Here is a 9,523-nt window from a genome sequence, read left to right on the forward strand (position 1 = left end):
GTCTGACACATAATATTTGCTTAATGAATATTTGTTATAAAATGTTCGATTTCTGCACGGAAAGTATAGTCTGTGGTGTCTATGATTACACAAATCCCTATCACATTTAATCATTTCCTATGGTCAATAATGGTTATAGTTCTGTTATACAAAATCTATAATTTAGTCAACTCTTCTATTTTAGGGACAGAAAAAAATAAATCTGTGCCATTTCATACGTTATTCTCCCAGCTTACTAATGTTAATTATTCCTTCATCTCTATCAGTCGATCAGTTAATTTTGATTTACTTTTCAAGTAATTTCTTTTAGAAATTTAACCCATGTAAGTCTTAAGAAAATAATTCATTATACTTGAGAAAGAGATCAAATGTTATTATGTATATTAATCGTTTCCCTTTTATTTCCAAGAGTGTAACACATTGATGATATTATGACAGTAACTCCCTTTGGAACCAAATATATAATATAAATTCACAGGTCTGGTCTGGCATAATGCCCAACAAAAGTAATCTGAAAATACTCTAATGACAGAAATCCAGAAATACTAAACAGAATATGACAATTTTATAAACAATGCATAGCTGATTTTACAAGAAAGAAAGGGAAACCTCAGGTGATAGAAACAAATAGGGGATTAAAAAACCAGAAGGAGCTGTCTATCCAAGAAACCAGATATCATTACTTAAAATAAAGGTAATTAAATGAGGAAATTGAATACATAAGGGACGAAAGAGCTCAAAGATAAGTAGGGTACAGTGAATAAACCAAAGATTCTCCACAACAGGAAACCACTTGCATCCTAATTTTATGGCTGAGGTAATGAAGGCATTAAGAGAAATTAATTGACTGAGTTCTCGTAATTAGTAAATAGTGGAAACATGGAGCTGACCAAGCAGTTTTGTTGCAGAATCTGTGTTCTTATCCACTGTAATATAGAATTTACCCACAGAATAATAATACAGAAACAACCAAATTAATCTTTTCAAATTAAAAAATGTAATGATTAAAATTTAAAACTCATCAAACATAGATGAACAGAAAACAGTGAACTGGAAGCTACCTATGATTCCATTACCCAGAATATACAACAGAGGGAAAACAAGTAAACTAACTAAGAAGTTAAGAGAATCAGACAATAAACATGCTTCTAATCAAATCCCAGAAACATAGAAAGAACAAATGATTTTTCCCCTGAATTGATTAAATAAATGATTCTTTGGAAGGAAAAAACAAAATACTTAACCCTAGTAAGATAAATAAAAATAAATCCACATTTAACATAAAATAGCACACCAGAATCAACTAGAAAAACTGAAAAGCAACTGGAAAAAAATTTGATGAAGTAAATAAAAAAACAAAATTGATGAAGTAGACTATAAAAAATCTATTAACTGCTGCCTAGAAAAATTCATCAATATTTCAAATGATGATGACATATTTGTAAATAACTTGAAAATCATTACACACCAAGATTTTGTCTTCCTAAAATAGTACTGAAGAGACTGATGATCCAATAAAAATGAGCAAAATATATAAACAGGTTACAGAAATTACAAATTGCCATTAAACATAGAAAAGGTGATCATTGTCACTCAAAATAAATACAAACTAGAAATTAAAATTTTGTTGCAATAACATATTCCATTTATCAGATTGGAAAATAATCTAAATGTTTGACAACTCTGTTAGCAAGGCTGGGGGAAACATGCATTCCCATGCATTGCTGATGGAAGTGAAAAATGGTAAAATTCCCCTGAAGGGCAATTTGTAAATATCTATTAAAATAACAAATGTATTTACCCTCTGATGAAGCAATCTTCCTCTGGGAATTTATTCCACAGATAAACATGCATAAATTAAACACCAGAAAAGTATAAGTTTATTCACTGCTGCATTATTTACAATGCAGAAAATAAAAAAGCAACGAAAGTGCCCATGCGCCGGAAAATAATTAAATAAACTTTGCTATAATGGAATACTCCTCAGCAATTGAAAATAAAAAGAGAGTGAGAACTCTATATATACCTATAAGTAAAGATCTGCAGTATGCAATAAGATTAAAAATGAAAAAGCAATGTCCAACAATATAGTATTTAGAGAGTATACTACCTTATCCATAATAGAAAGTAGGAAAAATAAGAACATATATTTACATTTGCTTATTTTTGCCTAATGCAACTCTGGAAGGATAGACAAGAAACTGATAAAGTAGTGACATGTGTGTATGACATCTGACAATTAAGTTCGCGAACTCATCCTAGAAAAAATACTACATACCTCATTGCTGAATATCACTACGATCACCTTCAAAGTACTCCCCTTGGGAAGCTATGCACCAATACCAGTGCCTAGTCTACCCTTCAGAGCAATTTTGGAACTCTTTTTTCTGGAGTGGTCATCAGAGCTGTCATTGTATTACCTTTGGTGTCCTGAATGTCATCAAAATGTCTTCCTTTCAATATTTCCTTTATTTTCAGGTAAAGAAAGAAGTCAGTAAGGGCCAGATCAGGTGAGTAGGGAGTGTGTTCCAATACAGTGATTTGTTTACTGGCTAAAAACTCCCTCACAGGCAGTGCCGTGTGAGCTGGTGCATTGTCGTAACGCAATAGCCATGAACTGTTGATGAAAAGTTCAGGTCGTCTAACTTTTTCACGCAGCCTTTTCAGCACTTCCAAATAGTAAACTTGGTTACCTGTTTGTCAAGTTGGTCAAGTTCATAATGAATAATCCCTCTGATATCAAAAATGGTTAGCAACATTGCTGCAACAAGTTTGCAAACTTAATTGTCTGATCTATAGGGGTGGAATGAAACTTTTTGTTGAGTTACTTTTATATTGTTTTGTTAACTATATGAACATATAACCTATTCAAAAGTAAAACTTAAAAAAGAAACCGGTAAAGGCATAAGTGTACAACAAAAGGGAAAAGGCGCCAACAAAATTTTGAAAGTTAAAAAGAATATGGGATGGGAAGAGCTGATTTCTGGTACCAGAAGTACAGAAAGCCAAGAAGTCAGCTTATTTAGACAACAGAATTCCAGAATCATTCAGAGTTGAATGTAAGAGTAAATGGGTAGAAATGTAAACTGAAAAATTCACTAAAAGTTAGTGAAAGAAGTAGGTCCACACACCAATCCCACAAAAGTAGTTGAACAAATCTTTATCAACCTGACAAAAGAGTACACTTTCTGGAGATGTGAATACCAGGCATAACTGAGGGGGCACTATACTAAAAATGGGGGGAAAGAAGAAGGAGCGATGATGGAAAAAGAAAAAGAAAAAGGTCAAAGAGACTGAGGAGAACTAACATTCACTGAGTAATTACTGTATGTCAGAAGCTATTATAGCATTTTAATTGTTTCAGCTCATTTAATATGCACAACCATTCTAAGAGGTGTGTACTATCATATTCTCTATATCACATGTGAAGAAACTTGATACAGGAAGTGTAAGTTATTTGACTGAAGATGCAAATCTTTTCAGTGATAAAACTGGGAATTAAGCAGATAGTCTACTTCCAGAGCTCAAATCTTTAAACACTACTCATATTAAAAGGTAAAAATGACTGAGCACTTCCCAACTTGGTTCCTAGAAAACTCACAGCTTAGCATTGACGCCCCTACCCACCCTGCCTACCACCACTGGCACCCTTATGAGTGCCAGCATTCCTCTGGAGAACCTGCTCAGCCCAAAAGAGACCAATAGATTCTAGCAACTGTGAGTCTTGCAATGAACCACCTCAGCTCCACCCATGCACACAGGGAGAACTTCACCAACTCATTTTATCAGTTTCTAGAACAAAACTGATCTCAAAACAGAGGACCATATGAGGAACAAAAATTGTAAGCAAATCTCAATTATAAAAATAGGCATAAAGCACTAACTATTAGCAAAGTGATACCATCAATGTGTAAAAAATATACTATGACCAAATAGATTTGACTCCAGAAACATAAAGATGATTTAACAACAAAAAAAACTATTAATTAAATGTATTACCATACTATGGGAGAAAAACAATCCTTTGAATTCTATCAGTAGGTAGATTATTAATTAAGAAATAACATCAAACTGAGAATGGAAAGAAATGAATGTCCTTAAGATGATAAAGGATATCTACCAAAATTTATAGTAAACATCATACTTAATGGTGAAATTGTAGGAAAATTCCCTTCTAAACCAGGAATGGGAGAAGTAGGTGCAACATTATCATTATCTATCTAATACTGGAGATCCTTGATAACATAAGACAAGAAAAAATATATTAGAATTAGAAAGGAAGAGGCAAAGCTATCATCATTCACAGATAAGTTTCTCCAACAGAATCTACAAAAAAGAATTTTGTACTAATAAGATAAAGAGAGCTCCATGAATTTCTCAGATACTAGATCAATCACTGCACTCATTCAGTCAACAAATATTTATTGAATACAAAATATGGGCCAGGCATAATTCTAGACATTGAGGACCCAGTAATGAACAAAATAGACAAAAATTCCTTCCCTTATGAAACTTAACATTCCAGTAAAGAGACGGGAACCAATAGTACTCCTGTACATCAGTAAAAGGTAAAAAAATATGTATTTTCAAATTTGCCACTACATTAGCAAGACAATAAGACACCGAGGAATGAATATTAAAAAATAAAAGTTCAGGAAGAAACAAGAATGCAGCGTGAACATGGGGAAGCAAAAGAAACAAGAGCATATAAGCAAATGCTTAGTCTCAGAGACCAGAGGCTTAAAGGATAGAGTAAAACCTAAGAAGAAAGAAAAAACAGATCCCAGTGCTCTCAAAAAAAGAGAAGTCCTCCAACACCCTTCCTGCTTATTCTTCCAGGATAACACACAGCTGGGCCCACCTTACCACATCCTGGTTGATACCAACTTTATCAACTTTTCCATGAAAGCCAAACCAGACTTAGTGCAGTCAATGATGGGCTGTCTGTATGCCACGTGTATCCCTTGGACAATGGACTGGGTAATGGCTGAAACTGAGAAATTGGGGCAAAAGTATCGAGTGGCTCTAAGGATTGCCAAGAATCCGAGATTTGAACGATTACCATGCACACACACACAGGAATTGCTGCAGATGACTGATTAGTACGGACAGTAACTCAGCACAAGTGTTACACTGTGGCAACTGTCCACCGGGAGGGACCTTAAACTAACAATCAAGAAGATCCCTGCAGCTCCCATCACGGACATTTCTAACCCCAGCTACATCGAAAGGGTACCAGATGATTATGGAGCCCCACGGTTCTAATTCTTAAAAAGACAAAGTTCCTCTGCTTTCCTTCAACCAATTTTCTCTGTTGACAGTTTATGAAACATGCTACAGCATGAATTATCATATTACTCCACTCACCCATTTGCTCTGTTACAAGCTGAGTGTGGTTAAAAACACTTTTTGATATTATCTTGAAAATGATATTTTTGTATCATTTTAAAATATGTTGCATCTTTTTATAAACCAGACGACTGCTCACAAAATTTAAAAAATAAATAAATAAAAGTTCAAGTCCCTCATGAAGAAAATCAAAGTTTACTGCAAGACACGATTCGACATAAATATCTATGTTCTAAGATGGGAATAAATATGTGTCAATTCTCCTCAAATTAAACCAGAAATTCAATCTCTAAATCCCAATCAAAAAACCCAACAGGCCTTCCCACAGACTGAAAAGCTGATCCAATCATTTATCTGGAAGAGAGGGACAGAATATTCACGGGATTACTCACATGTATGCTCAGTCATGTTTTATTTTACTTGCTTCCTCAGTAGAGATTAGAAAATCCAAATACTCCCTTTCCCAGAGTCTCTTACACCACAGGTTGAACATGAGATTCTCTTTTAGCCAATGATACGGTATAAAGAGAAATCTGACAGGGGCTTCTGGTAAGGCTTTTGATTTCCTAATGAGACACATGGCAGGGGCCATCCCTCCCCACTTTCACCTGCTTTGAAAGTGGTATTGGCACCTGCAGGCAGACATCACTCGCCTCTGAGAAGAAGACCAAGTGAATCATAGAGGCACAAACCCTGACATTACTGAGCTACGAAGACAATGCCAGAAGCTAGCTACACCCAGAATTCTTGTTACATCTGAAAAATATGGTTACATCATGCATATGTCTCCTCCAATGCTTGCAATTGAAGTCTTTTCTAATCTATTCAAACAGTAAAGAGCCAAAAATAGCCTAAATTATTTCAAAAAAAGGAGGACCTTCCCAAATAAAATTCAAGACTTATAAAGCCATAGAAATTTAAACAGTGGGACAGTTATTCAAAAATAGGGAAACAGGGCAAATAGAATGAAATAATGAAGGTAGAAATAGATCTACACATACTCTTGAATATTTCTTTATTATTCTATCCTTCAAATCAATAGTAAAAGCAAGGACGATTCAATAATGAGTTTTGGATAATTGGTTATCTATATTGTTATCTAAAAATAAATCACTACTTCACATCATACAGGAAGATAAATTCTAAACAATTAAAGACAAATATGAAAATTAAACTATAAGACTCTTAGAAGAAAATATAGGAGAGTATCTTGACATTTATTGCTTCCACAGTAGAGAAGAATTTAAGATACTAAAAATGAATCATAAAAGGAAATATTGATACATTATGCTACAGTAAAACACGAGACTTCTTTTTACCAGTAGATGCCATTAAAAAGTGACAAATCACAGATCAGGAGATTATATTTACAAATGATAAGAACAACAAAAGAACACTATTCAAAATATACAAAGGGTTCCAAAACGAAATAGGAAATGAAGAAACATCCCATTAAAATCAAGTCAAAGTATATGACTAAGAAAGTCACAGAAAAAAAAAGAAAGTCACAGAAAAATCCTGAATAGCCATTAAAAATAAAAATCTGTTCAAAGTTTTATTCAAAAACATACAAATTGAAATGATACTTAGATACAATTTCACACCCACCAGATTGGCAAAGATTAAAGAGTCTCACAACAACAATTTAAGGTTCAAATGTGAGGAAATGGAATTCATGTTTTAATGAGGCTGTGAATTGGTACAACTCTAGAGAACAGATTGCTGATATCTAGTTATAGCAAAGAAGCATCATATTTCTGGCAATTACGTTCCAGGATCTACAGCACATAGAAACTCTTGCACATACATATAAGGCATTTCCAAGTATTTTCATTCCACATGTGTCTGATTATCCAAAATAAAGAACAATCTAAAAGGTCAATCAATAGAGGAATGGATAAATTAACTGTGATATTGGTCTATATTGAATATAATACATGGCACTGACAATGAATGAACTGGATTTACTTCAATCAACATGAATAACTTTTAAAATCATAATGTTGAGTAAAGAGGAGGTTACAAAATGATCTATAAAGGCGAATGTGGTTTTTTCGTGCGTGTGTGTGTTTTATCCACAGGTTTTTATCAGGCTTATTAGCTTGTCTCAAACTTAAGTTTTTAAATAACACAAAATAATACCCCATATTGTGTACAAACACACATAAGCATACAGCAAAATTTTAAAATTTGGCATGGGGATGATATACAACTTCTCCATGTGGAGAAGAGCAAACATTATTGGGGTTAGTGCTTCCATTTCTTTTAAAAATCTAATACAAATAGGCAAAAATTACTATCTGTTAAATCGGAATGGGGGTCATATCTGTTTTTTCCTCTGTTGTTCATCTGAAATATTTGATAAATTAGAATGAAAACGAAATAAAGACAGAATTAAAATGGGAACCATTTGTACAATTTTTAATGTCTAGATGTGGATCTACGAGTGTATAAGTACTTTCATGTCACCAGAGTCCAATTTAGATTATTATTGCTCCTGGACATTAATAGTGGGTATATGTACGAGGGCTGACAATGAAATTCGTGAAGTTGTTGCAATGCTGTTAACCTTTTTTGATAACAGAGAGATTATTCATTATGAATTTGTACCAACTGGACACACAGTTAACCAAGTTTACTCTTTGGAAGTGCTGAGAAGGCTGCATGAAAAAGTCTGACGACCTGAACGTTTCGCCAACAATTCATGGCTCTTGCATCACGACAATGCACCAGCTCACACGGCGCTGTCTGTGAGGGAGTTTTTAGCCAGTAAACAAAGAACTGCATTAGAGTCCAATTTAGATTACTATTGCTACTAAACATTAATACTCTGTATATATCACACTAAAACATCCAGTCAATTTAGTTGACTTAGTCCAAGATTAATCAATACAGTAAGAAAAATAAACACAAAACAAAGCATCAGTTGGAGAACTGATTGCTTGTTAAATAGTTTATGCAGTCAAAATTAGTAAATGGCTGTCATGGGGCAGGGTTTTTCAGATTTTAATAAGCTACAAGTAACATTTCATAAGCAGCCTCATTAGAATAGCTTTAGGAGAATTTTACATTAAAGTAAAGAGTTCATCAATGATCATCTTTCATAAGGTCAAAAGGCACAAAGAAATGGATAGATTTTGCTCTCACCTAAAGTACTGCTTTATGATATTGTTTAACTTTTAGCATAACAAAGGAGCCTTAATTGAAAAGAAGACAAATGCAAGCAAATGCAGACTGATCGCATAAAATTAGCAATATCTTTTCAAGTACAAAGGAATTCAGGACCCTAAAAATTAGGTCATCTTCATACGCTTCAGCCAATGAAACATTCCGTTAACACAGGAATGATCAGGCAGAGAACACTAACACTATTGTTTCTATTAGTATTAATAATATTAACTGTGCATGACAGACTGACTGGGAAAGTTTCAGCAGGGACCTTTCTTTCCAATGAGTCATATTTCCAGAGGCCAACAAAAGGTGCCTCTGACAGGGGAGTTGATATTATACTTATAAATCGTCATTGCTTTTTGGAGATTCTTTACATCTATGGACATTCATTCATTCACTGAAAAAAACAAACAAACATGTATTGGTTGTCAACTCCTGCAAATAAGTCAGACATATTCTCTTAAGGATTTAGTTATCTATTGCTGCACAACAACACAAAACCTTTTGGCTTAAAATGACAATAAATTTTTATTATCTCAGATTGTTTGTCTGGGTCAGAACTTCTAGTAGTACTTTGCCAGGCAGTTGTGGTTCCATGTTTCCTAATCAGATGTCAGTCAAAGCTGCAGTGATCTGAAGGCTTGACTGTGGCTGGGAGGTAAGCTTTCAACGTCATTCACTTAACATGGCTGTCAAGTTGGTGTTGGCTGAGAACAAAAGAGTGTTCTTCTTCTCTACATGGCCTTCCACAGGGCTACTTGAGTGTTCTTCTAACATGGCAGCTGGCTTTCCCCACACAGAGTGATAAGAGACTAACATGGAAGCCATATTGCTTTTTTTTTTTTTTCACATTGCTTTTTATGACAGATTTGGAAGTCATACGCTGCCACTTCTGTCATAATTTATTGGTTACAGAGAATCAGCCCTGATTCACTATGGGAGAGGACAACACAGGGACATAAACACGAGGCAAGGATTTTAGGAGCAATATTGAAGGTTAGTT

General features: G+C 34.3%; 1 pseudogene across 1 annotated transcript; it reads left to right on the forward strand.

The window, feature by feature from the left end:
* Nucleotides 1-4,667: 4,667 nt before the first annotated feature.
* On the forward strand, nucleotides 4,668-5,265 carry LOC308494962 (rRNA-processing protein FCF1 homolog; annotated as a pseudogene). Its single transcript has one exon. The product of its transcript is annotated as an rRNA-processing protein FCF1 homolog (transcript).
* Nucleotides 5,266-9,523: the final 4,258 nt, after the last annotated feature.

This window comes from Rhinolophus hipposideros, assembly GCF_964194185.1.
Source record: "Rhinolophus hipposideros genome assembly, chromosome: X".
NCBI classification, from domain to species: domain Eukaryota; kingdom Metazoa; phylum Chordata; class Mammalia; order Chiroptera; family Rhinolophidae; genus Rhinolophus; species Rhinolophus hipposideros.